General features: G+C 38.9%; 1 protein-coding gene and 2 long non-coding RNA genes across 5 annotated transcripts in view; 2 read left to right on the forward strand and 1 right to left on the reverse strand.

Annotated features, from left to right (window-relative positions):
* Positions 1 to 17,973, reverse strand: part of PKD1L3 (polycystin 1 like 3, transient receptor potential channel interacting) — a 357,135-nt gene that overhangs the window by 292,693 nt on the left and 46,469 nt on the right. The gene's annotated exons all lie outside the window — the stretch shown is intronic.
* The window catches only part of LOC147913105 (uncharacterized), a 105,595-nt gene that overhangs the window by 61,596 nt on the left and 26,026 nt on the right, over positions 1 to 17,973 (forward strand). The window lies entirely within an intron of this gene.
* Positions 9,277 to 10,156, forward strand: LOC147913106 (uncharacterized). The gene is made up of 2 exons (XR_015549181.1): positions 9,277 to 9,399; positions 9,887 to 10,156. It is a non-coding gene; the product is annotated as an uncharacterized LOC147913106 (long non-coding RNA).

Raw genomic sequence — 17,973 nt, forward strand, 5'->3', positions numbered from 1 at the left:
ATACCTCTTTCCTAGGGTGACCAAGAGGATTTGATAAGATGGTGAATGTAAAAGGGTTTGATTATAAATAAGATTCTGCTCTCTGTAAAAGGAAAATCAAATTTCATTCAGTCCACTTTTTAAGAGTTCATTTTCTTTCTAAACAAAGAAACTTTTTACGGTTTCAACAATTCCAACAACAATATCAGAAACAAAAGTAATGGTATTTGGGGACATTTGTGTCAGAAAGATTCTTATAATAAACCAAAGGTCATTCAAGGTGATTATTTGCCCTGAACTTATCACATATTTGGGGAAATTACTGATACTCCAGTAGTTATGCCGTTAAGTGGACATAATTAAATTCTTTCTTTATAAATCAATCTCTTTTGCTCCTTCAGCATGTCTATGAATTCTTTACATGAATTCAAGTTTGGAGCACACAGGAGCATAACATCTCAGATTCTAACTGAATAAAGAACCACCCTCTTTAATGACAATAGGGGTTTAAATGCACTTTCCCCAATCAGCATTTTAACAATTACGAAAATTGTATATAACTATATCCCTAGTAATCCTTTGTTCTTCTTTTAGTTGTGAAAAGAGGCTAAGTATCACCTTTGTTTAATTTTACTGTCTACTTTTATTTTAAACTCTTTTTTGTGCTCTAATTGTACCTTGATTTGTGACATGTCCTATGTAAAAATCTGAGAATTCTGTAATTTCCTTCCCCTTCCCCAGATCATTAGTGAGATGGTTATATGATACCAAAGTGGGCACTGGTCCTCAGGGATGCGCTGGACACTGTTTCCCACCTAAATGTGAGGGACCACCATTTGTCATTACTCTTTGTTTATGGTCCTTCAGCCAATTTTCAATCTATGTGACCATGCACATATTCTACCCAATTTGAATTAATTTTGCAAGTGGAAATTCATGGAGCAGTGTATCAAATGCTTTAGTAAAATCCATATATATTACCTCTAGTGCATTCCTTTCATCCATTAATCTCGTAATGTGATTTAAAAGAGTGATCACATTTGTCTGGAATGATTGTCCTTTATCCATCACCAAAGCTGCCTCCTGCTCTTGGCTCCATTATCCTTGACATCCTCTCAGTTTTTCTCTCTTCACTTCTGGTTCATTATATTATTAGGCACAGAGGTTACATTTTAATAGATGATAATTACTGAGAACAGTTTTGAAAATATTATGATTTTCTGTTTGGAAAATACATTTTGTTTTGAAAACATTTACAATTTTCAAATAATCTTTAAAATGTGGATTATTGAAAATACTTTCTATTTATTGTTAAATTCACAAACAAATCTCTTTATGCAATCTCTTTATTTCAAGCTATGATTCTGTTAATAATCTATTTGTCCAGGTCTTTCTTCATTTCTTTTAAAATAAATTTTTGTTATAAAGTATAGTACAGTATTTAAGCAATCTTCCCTGTTCTGCTTGTTTGAATTGTGTTTCCAAAGCCATATTTTCCTTTCTGCCTGGAAAAGATGTGTACTGCGTTGGAATAAATTAAGGGTGATTATAAATATCAAATTCTTGCTGTAACTCTAAAATAATCATATCAACTATGAATGCCTATATTTACTTGCAAAACAAGTCATAGCAAATGTTTCTCTGTGTATATCTGGATCAATTTGCCTGCCCGCTAAAAATATTTCTCACCTTTTAGACTTAGGTAGAATTTTCTCCTGAAGAGGTCAAGGGTTACATGCCAAATCCGTAAATTTAGGGTAACAGTTAACTCAAAATATAAGATGTTGCAAAAGAGCAAGGAGAGCAGGAATGAGAGGAATAATAATGAAAGAGAAGAATGATAAAATCAGGGAGAAGCAGGTATGTAACAGGTGAAAGAGCATGCACTAAGCAATGGACCTTTAGAAACCTAGCCACGAGAATGTCAGGTAGGGCTACTTGGGACTTCTTTTCAAAAGGTGAAGAGGCTCAAATATGGATTGATGCTTTGAGATCCATTCTTTGACCTGTAGTACCAATGCAAGCTTCTTCTCTCTATCTATCATAGACATTATCCAATCCTTCTTCTTTGCTCCACCAACACTCTGGTTAAGAATGGAGGACTCAGAATACTGCTTTTTTAACTTTCTGCTTCAGTGGGTGAAAGTAGGTGAATGCTGAAACAAGGATCAGGTCCACAAGGATATTGAGGCATCTGCTCTGTGGATATTCACCAATGACCCTGATAAGATACCACTTGTAGGATATATGTGGTGCACATGGGTCAGTGTCTTATTAAATGACGGGGTGAGGAGCTGGCCCGGTGGCATAGTGGTTATGTTCGTGCACTCTGCTTCCACGGCCAGTGTTCACAGGTTCGCATCCCGGGTGCGGACCTATGCACCACTTATCAAGCTATGCTGTGGCAGGTGTCCCACATATAAAGTGGAGGAAGATGGGCACAGATGTTAGTCCAGGGCCAATCTTCCTCAGCAAAAAGAGGAGGATTGGCAACGGGTGTTAGCTCAAGGCTAATCTTCCTCACACACACACACAAAAATTTCCTCATACAAAGGAAAAATAGGATGGGGTGAAATGAGCTTTATCTAAGTCAAGATCTTAGGACTTTATATTAAGTCAGATTCAATTTTATAATCTGAATTTGTGGTTGACTAGTCTATTCCAATAAGATATTCTATAGAAGTGTATCAAAAGCCACTGAACTGCTAATCAAAAACTCAGGTTCAACATGCGCTCATGCACAAGAATATTGAATGGAAAACAGCTACTAGACAATAAATGTGGCTATAAATTTTTTCCCAATTTTATCTCCATTTTGATCTCTATCCTCTTTCTCCTGTAATAGACAAGTCCATTGTAGATCAAAATCAACTTGTACCCAAGAAATATGCAGCCTCACGTTGATATGTGAATACTCATTCATTTGGGTTGGAATGGCAAGTATTTATTACCGGGAAAGAAGAGGTGCATACAAAATTAAGTTAATATGCATGAATAAATGCTGATGTTTATGTGACTTTAATATTAAGAAGTCGAGTGCATGTTGGAAAGTGTTCCTTCCTGTGTATAAGCATCTATGCTTATCTTACACAAAGCGTTTGTGCTGAAGACTTAAGAGGCTTTTATTATTCTATTTTTCAAGGAAATATTAATAATCATTTTCAAGTGCCTAGAGTTTTAGGGAGAATTTACACATTTGTATACATGCCTTAAAATAAAAAACATTTTCCCTGGATTTTTTTGACTGATAAACCCTTAAAAGCTCAAGATGTGAAGAAAGCCCTCTATCTTCATCCCCCTACTGACTCTTTCCCTTTCTGTACTAATGAGAACCTAAAAAAAAAAAGAAACATGTCTGAGACTGGGATATTATTATTATTAGGTCCTTAATATGGGATTATGATCTTTTAGGAGGCTATAAACCGAGAATTGCACTAAAACAGAAGTAGAACAGGATCCACATGGCCATCTTTACTGCCTGGGACACGAAGGTGCCATTGATAGAAAATATGACTAAAGTAAACCCTCAAGCTACTGACTTTAATTTTCCATTAATTTTAATTTTCTGTGATATATGGCTCCTTTGTCTTTGAACTTTCCTTCCTCTTCCTTTTCAATATCTAGTGAACTTCTGCTATGTGCCAGACATTGTGCTAGGTGGTGATAATATAAGCTCTGACCCATGCCCTCCGGAATGTGCACTCTTCAGTAGGGACACACAAGTAAATTGATGCAGACCCTGTGGTATGCTAAGTGTTAGATTACAGAAGCTGTGGCTGCTCTTAGGGCACAGAAGAGTGCAGTCTGTTCCACCTGGGGGAGGATTGGTGAAGTTCTCTAGAAGAGATGATGCTTCAGCTGAGTTTTGAAAAATGAGTAGGAACTAGCTAGGATAGAGGTTCTTAACCTGGCATCCACTGATTCCTAAGGAGTCCATGGATAGAGTTCAGTGGGTCTGTAAACTTGGATGGGAAAAAAAAATCACATCTTTATTTTCACTTATATTGAACCACAATTTAGCATTTCCTTCATTTATAACTGTGGGAAACAAACCACAGTAATATTAACAGTACCAGTGACAATGTCACCAATAGAAATCACAGCCTTTTTTATATCACATCCATATCACATACTGTAGGTAATCTCAAAATATTCCTTATGTTCATCACTACCACAGTAGTAGCTCTACCATTGGATCTTATCAACATGTAAATAAAAAGTACACATATTATCATATCAGACATTGGTTTTAATATTTAATTGATTTTAATATTTTGATAACTGGATTTCAATATAAATTGGTTTCCTTTGTAATTCTATATATTTTATTTCATAAATTTAAAAGCATTATTCTGAGAAGAGGTCCACAGGTTTCAGATCCACGGCAGTCTGGCAATGGGGTCCATGGCACAGAAAAGGTTAAGAAACCCTGAATTGGTGAGTAGCTTGGGGGAAGGGGCAATGGTTATTTCAGGAAGTTTATGCTCAACTTTAAGCACTTCATCTTGATGAATCAAATTATACTTCATGTTTCTTTAAAAGCAAATGTTGGTAGATATGAGGACTAAATACGTGCACAACACTTTTGTAAAATGTAGTTATATATACTTACTATGTTTTCATAGGGACATGTTCCTGGAGAGCAAATCTACTGATTAGGCATATTAATAACTCACAGAATTTCTGAGCCTAACAAAAAAGGTCTGCCATGACATCAGATTCTGCAGCCAGTTGTGGCTGAAAGCCACAGAAAGATGCCTGATATACTTATTTGCTACCTTTTCTTGCTTGAGTAGAATGCTAATGATTATTTAAGATAACCAACATTTGCCTTTCATGCATTTCAATGGTTGTGATAGGTGCTAGAAATATAGAATATGCTAAAATTTTATCAAACATTAATGGGAGGCAGCTGATAGTTTAGGAAAGAGCACTTGACCAGGAGTCCATAGCCTAAGGTTAGAGGCCCAAGTCTGACACTAATATCTGTGTCACCTTGTGCATGTTGTTACTGGTTAAATGCAGATAATGAGTCTTGCTCTAACTTGTCTTGTAAGTTTACTCTAAGGATCAAATGAGTACAAAATATGCTCAGAAAGGCTTGAAACATAATACATGTAACTAATATAGAAATAACAGGGAAATATCAATATCATTATATTGTATGTTATGAATAAAGAAATAACAGTAGAATATTTCTATCCTTGCATTATAAAATATATTGAATATAAAAAGTTTCAGACAAATGGGATTGAAAAATATATCTATATGTATTAAATATAAAAGGCAAATGTAGCATATGAGTATATCTATCATATAGGAGTTAAATTTCTACAAGACTGAAGACAATGAAGCTTGTTATCCTAAACCACTAGATGATTCCATAATAAAATCATTTCCCTATGGCTGGCAACAAGCTTTCAAATATGACCTGTAGGAACACTAGCGCAAGACAGCAAAGAATTTATGTATGTACTATTTAGATTTAGTGGCACTAAGATGGCAAGAAAACACATTTAATTAGTGGAGTGCATTCAATTCTAAAATTTAGACCACTTTCTCCAAATAAGCTTGTTCTTCAGAGGAATCATGCAAGCACATGTTGACAAATATTGCAAACAATGGGAGAAAGACGCTAATCTCAGGATTTTTCTTCCTAAAAAAATTTATTCTTACTAATTATGCTTTTCATTACAACCTAGCAGAGAAGGATTTAAGTACCAACCTGGGTCTTCTATTCTCTAGGTCAATGTTGAAAGTTTATTTCTACAGTAAAATACACCTTTCACATTCTGGGTGTCGCCATATAAATCAAACAAAGAGAACTGCATTCCAATTCCCTCCATTACCACAGAAGCATACAAGTTACTAACCAGAACATTCTCCCATTTTTAGCTTGAAGTGTTTTTCAACCTCAAGTATGCTTAGAAACATTCTTAAGCCAAGGTTAGTGTGATTATACCTGTTAGACTTTTATTCTATATAAATTATCTAAGCCAAATGGAGTCCAGGATACTGATCCTTGACTGCCAATTGGAAGAGTCCCTAACCCACAATCATTTGCTAAAAGAGACAAATGAACTAGATTTGAGTTCTGAAACTACCACTTCTGTGTAAAAATGAAAAAAAAGCAAAGCTTAATATGCATGTGGGAAAGACACAGTTAATGCAAATGGTAGAGAAACGTGGGGCACTACTCTAACCTGCTTTTGTGCATTGCCTCCCAAGTACAGACACCTGCACAGAGATACACAAACATACATGTATTAACTCACACAATTGGACCAGTGTGACTAAACATTCTAAAATGAGGAAGAGCAAAACCCAGAGAATTCTTCCCACATCCCAGACAGTGCAGACACACTCACTAACACATACCCTTGACAAGCGTAAGATACAGAAGTCCTTAAACAATTTTGTAGGCATCAATTACAAATTAATGAAACCTGCTGAGGGCAGACACACAGAGACACACAGTTCAAGATATAAGCATTGAAGTAAGGCAGACACCTGATAAAAATAGTGAGAAGTTTCATAACTGAAAAGGTTGTATCCTGGACACCAAAGCAGATGATGGCTTCAGGGTGAACAGATTTGTATCCTGGACACCAAAGCAGATGATAGGTTTAGGGAGCACAGCAAATGATTTCAAAGACCATTCTCCCTACCACTTGAATTCTAAAAATTAAAGTCGAACAGTTCCAACCCTTTATAAGATTGTCTTGCAGTGGACAAAGCTTTGGTCAATGGTCTTGGTCTTGCTGGCTGGCTTCAAGGGCTCTACCCTCAAATAAGTCCTCAGCATCCTTTCTTTTTCCAGTATCTTGAGTAGGGGATGCTCTCTTCACTTCATGTGAGCTTAGATTTATGAGGTCTGAGAAACAGGAGTGTGGGGCCCTTCAAATCGTTCTTCCAAATTTGACATGGCAAGCAAGCCAACACAGGGTCTTGGCATTAGTTAACACATTTGCGCTACAAAGCTGTTTGTTACTGGATCCAATCTGATGCTCCAAGGCAAGCAAGAACAAAGAAACAACTAAAGGAGTCTTTCCCTCACTCCTCCCAAGATAGCCCATTCCTTTCTGAGTCCAGGTTCCTGAATGCACATGAAACTGTGTAGCCTTGACTGGAGGGAGCGGCACTCCCTCCTCAGCTGGAGGCTGCATTCAGAAAGAATGGATTTTTCTCGGCTTCTGATAGTCTAAGACATTGAGCCTGTCACTCAGAGGGTGAGCAAAATAGGGTTCAAAAGAGAGAACAGAGATGTATAAACAGATGAAAGAGAGTGAGAAGAGCATACAGAGTAGGGAGATGGAAGAGACTGATATCAAATGTTACCCTGGAATGGGCCACTCTCCCTGTGCCTGCAAGAGGCTCCTAGGCTATTTTAATTATAAATATTTATATCCATGGAAGCAAATTCAGAAGGATTTATATCCCAGGGGAGCGCAGATCAATAGATCTGAGCAAACCTCATCTCCAGGCTGACCACTTAACACTGTTATCACCGATTAGGGCTGCATGGCCCTCTGGGAGGGTATTGGTTCTCCTCTTGTCCTTTGTAGGTCCACCCCATTCTTGGCCCCAAGAGGCAATCGATAACAGGATGCAGGGATCGATAACCAGGACATCTGCTTGGCTGCAGTGGCTCACCTTAGAATCAGAGTTTGGTTAGCCCTCATCTATCTCGCACACCCCCATTCCTCCCTCACAACCCCTCCATCCTCCCAGATCTGCTGGGGGCATCCCGATTTTGATCTTTAGCCCATTAACTGAAATCAGCAGAAATGTTGCCGACTCTTTTGAGTCAGGAAAGAAAGACTTGGTTATCATTTGCCTCACTTTCCAAAAGTGAGGAAACTTACCAGACCTCAAGGATTGGGTCATTTCCTGCCTCATGGCCCGTGGCGTGCTTCCTGCTGCTGATTGTCTGGCCACCAAGTACTGTCAGAGCTGTTGGAGCTGGCTGGGTTTCTGTTCCAGGTCTGCCTGCGTCTCCCTACGCTTGGTCTGCAGTTGATAGATCCTCTGCTCCTGAAGCATCCAGCTATTGACCCGCCCAGGGAAAGAAAGAAAAAAATGGAAAAAAAATCAATTAATACTAAACAGCTTAACAAAACCCTGCATAGCACAGGCCTGAAGCTTACAGGATAGGAGTTGAGGTGGTCTCAGTGGCAACAGTGGTTGTGGGGACAGGCTCAGCCAGCTAGAAAAGCTGAAGTTCCAGGGACAGGAAGCCAATATGGTAGGCGTGATCACACTCTCACACACACACACACACACACACACACACACACACACACACACACGCGCAGGCTTGGTCTGACATGCCCTAGTCTGGGAGCAAATGGGAGAGTGCAGGTACATGTTCATTGTGAGCTGGTGGAGGGCAACACATTCACCAAAACAGAAGAAAGGCTGCAACCAAACTCATAGAAGGGGTGGGTATTTTACTGTTTTCTGGTTCTTTTTGGGTGGGCGAGGAGGGGGAGGTGAGGAGATATTGTTCTGTTCTGAAAAGGTGATACCGTTTACGTGTTGCAGGAGAGGCATCCCAGGCATTTCTTCGTGCATCTCTCTATCACACCACCACATGCAGACACACAGGAAGCTTTTTTAAAGGGGGTAAGAAAATGGGGGAGCACCATACCTCAGCTGCCAGGCCCTTTCTCTTCTGCAGGAGCTGGATTTGAAGGCTCAGGATTTTTGCATCTCGCTGTTCCAGCTGTAAAGAGTTTACATAGGGAGGGAGCAAGGAAGGATCATGAATGTCAACCAATGAGCAATTAGCATGACAAGAATAAAGTATTGATCCACTAAAGCTCGCTGCACTGCTGTAGCCCCAGAGGTAGAGCGGCTCCCCTGTCACTAACTCAGACAGTGCATTTCAGAAGCCTGTAATGTAGGGCTGGCTACTTTTGTAGCCCTGTTTCCCTTCTCGGGGCAGGGGAGGGTGGCACCTTCATGCTGCTCATCTGTGGCTCTCAGGATGGTCCCCATCCCTGGGCAGAAATCTGCAGAGACGAGCATAAAGAGTGGAAAGATTTTGGCTGTCCTACTTCATTCATTTTTTTAAACGCAGCTCCTTCCCGATGGCACCAGGCTGTTCTATGTATTGATTGGAGAAGGGCTAGGGCGAAATCCTGGCCTGACAGCTGGGGCTGGAACTAGTGCTGTTTACCATTCTGCATGGTCAGGGGCAATATGCCTTCTGCAGTACCAACTTCTGGCCAATCCAATTATGTACTTCCTGGGCACATTTTATTCATTTTAAACACTAAGGGTCAAAATGGGAGGGGAAAAGGTGCTATTTCACTGAAGAGGCACCCTTTTTCCTAGGTACAAGGCTATATTACATCAACAGAGAAAATGATGGAGTCTGAGACTTGGCAGACGTGGTGTTTAGATGACACTAGCCAGGTGAGGCATTACCCCTATAAGATTCTCCATTCTCCACTGATTCCTTCCCTTATTACTCTCAACCATATGCATACTTCACAAATTCACTTCTTAAATTGCTTTTCCAATTTCTTTCCATCCCCTCCTTTAAAGACCCACTAGCAGTCCATCTTCTCCATGGAACCTTAAAGTAATGGTGATCATTTGTGTTTGTGTGAGCTTCTACTCTGTTCCCAAACTTCTTTATCACGATGAGCAATACAGATAGGGTCTCTATACTCAAAGAACTTACAGACTAGCTGAATCAATGACCCATTCATAACAAAACCATCCATCCATCTTCCATCATCCATCCATCCCCCATTTGTCCATCCATCCATTTGTTGATTCATTCAATTTGTGCCTTTTGAGAACTTCCTATTATCAGTAACTTCTCTTTGCTAAAAATACAACGGTGTGGCACAGACTTGAGTGCTCGCTAATAGCCATTTTCTCCTCTTCTTCCTAGGCATACTGGTAATCTATACTTCCCAGCTTTTTTCAATAGAGCCTTGTAACTGAGTTCTGGCCAATGGAATGTGGGTGGAGGCGAGGCATGCCTGGCCTGGCTCATAAAAACCTCCCACATGATCCTTCGTCCTCTTTACCTTCCACTGCGACCTTGATAGCAACATGTTGAAGATGGTGGTGCAATCCAGGTCTCTGGGATCCAGTTGGAGAAGAGTTGCCTGACCTATATTGGACTATAGCACTAGGAATAAATTTTTATGGTGTTAAATTACTGAGATTTTGGGATTTTTGTGTTAATGTAAATGTAGCAGCTAGTGTTACTTTTATTGACTAATAAAAATGGTGAACAAGGATAGACATGGCACCTGCCTTCATAGAGCTTGCAGTCCAGTGGGTGAGAGAGAGAGTAAAAAAGCAATTACAAAAATAAATGTAAAAGCACAACTGTGATAAGTATCATAAAAGAGAGAGTGTCTGAGCCAATACACACATATATCAGAGGACACTTACCAGACAACTGCCATTGCACAATTATGCTGAGATCTGGAAGGTAAGTGAACTGAGGGAGCATGAGGGTGTTCCAGAAAGAGGGAACAGAATGTGCAAAGTTGCTGTGGTTAGAAGGAGAGAACTATATTCTATAAACAGAAAGAACACCAGTGTTGAGTAGGACACAGAGAATGAGAAGGGATACGGTGCAACATGAAGATGGGGGTAGGTAAGGTCCATTCAGGGCCTTATAGATTTTAGTTTCCATCCTAAGATCATTGGGAAGTCACTCCAGTGTTTTAAGCAAGATTGATAACGAAATCTTATTTGTATTTTGAAAAGTTCTTTCTGTCTGCAGTGTGAAAAATGAATTGATAGTTCCATTTCCAGCCATATGGTGGACCAGATAACCCCAAACCCTTCCACTGAAAATGTTAAGATATTTTGAATAAAATAGAACACACGTTCTTTTAAATAATTGGCTAAGCTTGCAAATACAGAACTCCCCAAGTGCCAGGTACAAAGAGGGAACTGAAATGAGAGCAGTAAGCCATGGAACGTGTATTTGCCTTGAGGAGCATTGCCACTCTCAGCGACGGCAGGGATTGGGTTTAACACCCATATGGAGACAAGGGACCATGAAAGTCAGGAAGTTAGAAATGATTTCCTCACACAAAACTGGGACTCTTAAAAGGATGGCCTAGGGAAAAAATTCCATCTGCTGTCACAAGGATGCTTGTCTTTCCCTGGCCCATAGTGGGAAAAAATTCTCCCCTGAGAATTTGTGACTATACCTTACAGGTTTGGGGATTTATATTTTACACACAAGTTCAGAAATCTCTAAGCTGAAAAATTAAAATCAAACTTCGTCTCCAGCTAGTAATATCCCTGTGGCATTTGGCAGGAGCAAACTCAAAAATACTCTGGAGGGTCACAGCTTCATATTGGTCACCTAGGATTCTTGAAGAGAGAGTGCTGCTGAAGATGTACCCACACATTACAAAACTGAAAACCATGAGTGAGAGTAGCAGACAAAGAAAACAGCAAATTTAGATCTCTGAGAACTTTAGGTGATAGAACAGTTTGGTAAGACTGCAAAATAAGCATGCTTAAAGTGATTAAAGGCATAAAAGAAGGTATCACAATCATACAAAACAGCAAGGTATTATGAAGAAAAAGAATGAACTGGAGAGGGATAAGCATAATGCATCAGAATCAAGAATGCAACTCTCTTACCAAATGTCCAGGACTCTTGGTACATACCAAGATTTAGGAAGCAGTTATTTTCATCTTTTTCTTTTCTATCCTTATGTTAAATATGTTGTTTATATAGGACAAACCTCCCACTTGCTTTGTTGGTGACATCTAATATATAAGGGCATAATGACTGCCCCAAAGACAGGAAACACTTTCCATATTTAAAACTGATGGTCAGCTCATAAGACATTCTCTCTGTTATGATTGTTGAAATGTCTCATAAAGGAAAATATCATCTCAGTGTGATTTCTTTGCTTCTTTGCACTCTTCAGCTCAATGTCCTCTTTCCATCTGGGCACAAATTGAGGACACTGGTCTTTTCAATGGTGGACAAAAAGCCATGATGGGTGGGAGGTGGCAAGCATCAAAAGAAAGCTCAAAATAAAGAAGGCTCATTATTTTATTGGAAATTTTTTTTTCTTGCTACTGTTTCAAAAATTATTCCTATGCCCCACAAAAGAACTAGGAATAAGTAATGTAGTAACATTAAGAGGTTGCATGGCAGCCTGAACTGGTGCTCTGGACTAACCAGTGTTTCTTCACAAATCCCAGGATACTCCTTTATGGACCCAGGCTTGAGTTACAGTAAGGGGTTTTGGCGGTTTAAAGACTTAGATGGAACTAGATGATTCCAAGCTCATGGAATCAGGTCAATTTCATGCACCTCTGTCTCCTGATCATCATCACTATCATCATTACCTTTTATTGAAGTTCAGCTATCTGCCAGACCACGTGTTATTTCATTTTAGTATCAGAAAACCCCTGCAGATTGGGCATTAATATCACCATTTCTCAGACGACAGATACAGGAAAATGAAATGAGAACAAATGAACCATTTCATATTCTCATCGTATATTAGAACCAGGGGTAGCATAAATGCCCTTAACCTTCCTTAACAGGTATAGATAGAGGCAAAGCCATTCACAGCCCTAAGAAGAACAGGGGCTGATAATTTCTTTCTTTGTGTGCCTTCAAACAAGGTTGTGTTCTGAGCAGCCAAAATGAAACAACTGAGCTCAACTACATTTGTTTTTCTTCCAGTAGTGAGTACAGATTTACCACAGCAGGTGAGAGATGTCTGAACAACAATGATTTCTAGAATTTGGTGTACTAGTGGGGCTGCTTTCAATCAGGGCTGTTTATGGTGAAAAGAGTCAGGTTATCTGAGCCTTTTCTTTCTCCCTCACCCTAATATCCCATCCATCTACAAGGCCTGCTGGTTGTCCCTTCACATGTGTCCTGGTCTGTCCACACCACCACCCCAAGACCGTCCTGGTCCAAGCCCCCATCACATTATCCCCAGAAACCTCCTAATGGGCCTGCCTGCCTCCTCTCTGACACCTTGGGATCAGTTCTCCCCACAGCAGCCAGGGCAATCATTTACAAATTAAGTCAGATAATGCTACTCCCTCTGTTAATGCCCTCCAAGGGCTTCCAATTGCCCTTTGACAAAACCCCCACCTCTTTGCCAAGGTCTGCCTCACTCTACAGGATCTGGCCTTGCACACTTCTCCCTTTGGCTTTCTCTGCTGGAGTTACTGGGCTGCCTTTCTGGTCCAGAAACCCTGCAACCACACCTGTGTGCTGGGCACTCAGTGCTCTCTTTGCCTGGAATGCTCTGTCCCCAGATGTTCACATGGTCGCTCCTCCTCTCCTTTAGGTGTTGGCTCAAATATCACCTTCTCAGAGACCACCCACCTCAGAGGCCCCTCCCCATCACCTTACCCTGTTTGGTTATCTAGCTTTTGAATATCAAATCTCAATTACCAAGCACAGTCCCAGGCACATGGACATTCAATAATGTTTACGAGAATGAATAAATGAGTTTCCTATCTTCATTGACACCCATGACCTTTTAAGATGAGGAAATGAGATACCTGATGATTAAGAAAAGTTATTATTAATAATTCAGCCTTGGAAAGAACATCTTTTGCCAATTTTTTCAAGGTAGGTAATTTATCTAGGGAAATCAGAAGAAACATTTTTTTTAATTAGTAGTATTGCTGAGGGCAAAATTAGGCTGATAAAAATAAAAGTCTGGGCTAGTAACTATTTGGACTTACTATTTACAAAGTTGCAGCAACAATAATTAAGTGTACATTTGTATAGTATTTTCTAGTATAAACAGCACTTTTGCACATATTAACTCATCTTTTTTTATAACAACTTTATGAAGGAGAAAGGTATTATTCTCTGCATTGCTAAAGTCATTATAACTCGTGAGTATCAGGTCATAACACGATCTAGTAAACCCAAACATTGAAAGATCCACCTTAAGAGGATATTTTCATTTATAGCATACTTGGAAAGAGGACAGATGGGAGACACAGAGGAAAAACCTTTGTTTAGGTGGTATATTAATCTCCTATAGGGTGGTGAGTTTGTTCCTTAGGGCTACTGTGACAAATTACCACAAACTGTTAAAACAACAGAAATCTATTCTCTCACAATTCAGGAGGCTAGAAGTCCAAAATCAAGGTGTTGGCAAGGCCACGTTCTCTCTGAAGGCTGTAAGGGAGTATCCTTCCTTGCCTCTTCCTAGCTTCTGGTGGTTCCTTGGCATTCCTCGGCTTGTAGCAGCATGGCTGCAATATCTGCCTCTGTCTTCACATGACCTTCTTCCCTCTCGGCGTGTGTGTCCTCTCTTCTTCTTATAAGGACGTTAGTCATTGGATTTAGGGCCCAGGCTAATCCAGTATGACCTCATCTTAACTTAACTAATTACATCTGCAGAGACCCTATTTCCAAATAAGATAATATTCTGAGATTCTGGGTGGATATGAATTTTGGAAGGACACTCTTCAACCCACTATAGATGGGCTGTATTAAGTTGTAAATGCCTCTTCGTCCTGTTCACCCTCAGTTTCTGTATGTTATTTAAAAGAGCGGGGATCCCTATATTTGCTGCTTGCATTTTGTTCTCTTCCATGCCTGAGACTAATACCCACTGGCTCTTATTCTTGTCCCTTCCCCCATCAGTAATATTTCCATAATAGTCTATGTGGATAAATCACACACACAAGAGCACATTATGAATCTGTGCTATGTAGAGTACAACTTGGTGTTTATTAGAACCTTTTCTAGGTTATGGATCCTAATGATGTTTCCGAAGTCAGATAATTAGTAGAGTCAGGCTAGAAGCATGATGACTATTAGGTCAAAGAGTAAATAGCCAGTGCTTCCACACTGTGGTAAAGGAAGGTTGGAGGAACAGTTCATTAATAGCTATAACAAATCACAGAGTTCCTATCAACAGTTATATAACTAAGATTGTATCAATACAGGATTTCAGGTTTACAGTCTTTATGATGTTCTTTCTCATACTAAAAGAAAGTATACTTAAAAGACAACACCTTATTTTAGAGTCTTTTAGTACTTGTACATTTTGAGCCCATAAGCCCTATTTCAAGTGAATGTTTGCATAGTGTCTATTACCACAGTCTTTATATAGTAGCACCTCATGTTCACAGATATTGTGGTATTTAAAGATCTCTCCTGTCATCTATTTCATTTTCTTGCCCTGGTTATAAAGGAGGACTCATACCTACAAAGAACCATTTGTGTTTTCTTTGCTTGCAGCTTGAACTAGCTCATTGTCTCACTGAATATGGTTATAACTGGTTCCCACTGATAGCAAGAGACTCTTTATTGTTGAAGATTTTTTTACCTACTAAAGGAAGTTTCTGGAACTCAGGCCTTCAAGTCTCATCTCGATTTCTTCTTGAAGGGAAAATTAGAAAGAAAACATTATGAAATTATGCCTTGTACATAGTAGGAATTCAATCAATATTGATTTTATTTGGAAATTCAGAGCAAAATTTTGATTCAAGTTGCGCTGGAGGAATAAACACAAACGGCATTTGCTCAGTGAGGGAAAAATGGTCTTGAGACAACACCCAACAGTGCACCAAAATAAATTCCAGATGAATTAAAAATGTACAAATAAAACCATAAAATTACTAGAAGAAATAACGAGAGAATTATTAAAAATAATATTGGAGCGAGAGAAGTCCTTTCTAAATATGACACAAAGCCCAGAAGTCATAATATAAGGATTTGTAACTTCATCATAATAAAAATAAAATGACTTTCTATATGGCAAAAATCATCATAATCAAAGTACAAAGAGAGACGACAGACTAGAAAATTTTATAATTCATATCACAAATTGCTAATTTCTATAATATATAAAAAGCTCTTATAATTCAATGTGTAAAAGTCCAATAACCTAATGGAAAACAGCAAATAGTTCATGTGAAAAGACATAAAATGACTTTTAAACAAATGAAAATAAACAATCTCACTCAAAGTAGGAGAAACGCAAATTAAATCCTCACTGAGATACCATTTTATACTTAATATATTGGCAAAACTCCAAAATTATTGATCATACAATGTACTGGTGAAGATGTGGCAAAACAAGTTTTTTCACACGTTGCTGGTAGGAGTAGAAATTGGCATAATTTCTATGGGATGCCATTTTCCCAAATCCATTAAAATTCCATACACATACCCTTTGACCTAGCAAGACCAGTTCGATGAATTTATCCTATGGATATACCTGCACATACACGAAATGGCACACGTTAAATGCTAAGCTTTGTAGCTTTGTAATAGTAAAAGACTAGAAACCAATTAAATGTGTATCAGTAGGAGACTGGTTAAACAATGGTTTATCCAACAATGAGATATCGGAAGCTGTAGAAATGACTGAGGACTCTTGTACATAGAAATTCCTTCTCTGTAACCATTGCAGGAAAATGAAATAGATGACAGGAGAGGTCCAGAAAGATCATAAATATCTACAAACATGATATATTATAAAAAAAAAAGTGCAGAGCAGGATGTATAGCACGTTACTTGTGTAAAAATGGGGAGAGGAGTGTGCGCATATATGTGTTTGCTTGCATATGCATAAAATATCTCTAAAAGGATGCACAAAAACTGGAAAACATGGATTGCCATTGGGCAAGAGACTGGGTAGGTGGGAGAAACAGAGAAAGAGAGAATTTTCACTGTGTACCTTTTGAATTCTAAGAATGTATTCCCTATTTAATAAGTTAATTAATTAATTTAAAATCTCTCTCACACATAGACACACCCATAACCACATACAGATCAAACTTCATTTGCTATTAAACCTCAGACCTAGAAAGACAAGTAAATCCCCAGCATGCTGAGTTCTTGGCAACATTATGAGGCTACCAGGCCTTGAGAGTTAATGATACACATGTTATAATTAGGGTAAGTGGAATTCATCAGCCAAAATGTCTGTCTCCTGAATTCCTAGCACTTACCATGCACATTTTTGAATGAAAAAGTTAAAAATGAAGGATAAACTAAAGGTTAAACAGCAAATGGCCTTTGTGGATCATCCCAACTATTAATAAAGTAAAAATAAACATAGTTGTTATACCCAGTAAGTCTGGAGACTTGGTTTCACAATCCAGCTGTGAGTTTGGTCAAGTCACTTAAAGTGGGAGAGCTGGTGGCTGCATTAGTAAATAGGGAGTGTGGACTAGATCATTTCTAATATTCCTTCCAGTTCAATTTCTCCTTGAAGTATTGTAATTGCAACATTCTTTACCAGAGTGTATGATCAAGCTCTTTACTACGGGATTATGTCAAGTCTCCAGCTTCCCAGACCTGGGAAGACTCCAGAGAGTTCCCCCGAATCTCAGTCTGATTCTTTTCCTCTTTGCCTTAAAATACATAAGAGTCTTCCTATTACCCAAAATACCTTCTTTTGAGCCAATAGTTCATCTAACCATCCTCCTGTTTCTCTCTGCCAGATAAAGAGATCTGGCAGATCTCTTTATCTGCCAAATTTCTTAAATACGGGGTTTATACATACTTCTCCCCTGATTTAAAGCGACTAACACTTCTGTCTATCTGTCTGTCTTATTAGGTGAAATTCACGTGACATAAAATTAACCATTTAAAGTGTACAATTTAGCGGCATTTAGTACTTTCCCAATGTTGTCCAACTATCACCTCTATCTAGTTCTGAAATATTTTCATCACCTTCAAAGCAGACTTCCTACCCGTTAAGCAGTCACTCCTCATTCCCTCCTCCCCTCACCACCTAGCAACCATTTTCTATCTTTATGTCTCTATGGATTTAACTAGTCTGGATATTTCATATAAACGGAATGTGACCTATGTAACCTTTGGTATTTGGCTTCTTTTATTTAGCATAATTTTTTTGAGGTTCATTCATGTTGTAGTACATATAAGCGATTCATTTCTTTTTTATGGCTGAATAATGTTCCATTGTATGGATATACCACATTTTGTTGATCCATTCATTCACTGGTGGACATTTGGGTTGTTTCCAC

Source organism: Ceratotherium simum, chromosome 30 (genome assembly GCF_057802395.1).
Source record: "Ceratotherium simum simum isolate JZ-2026a chromosome 30, ASM5780239v1, whole genome shotgun sequence".
NCBI lineage: Eukaryota > Metazoa > Chordata > Mammalia > Perissodactyla > Rhinocerotidae > Ceratotherium > Ceratotherium simum.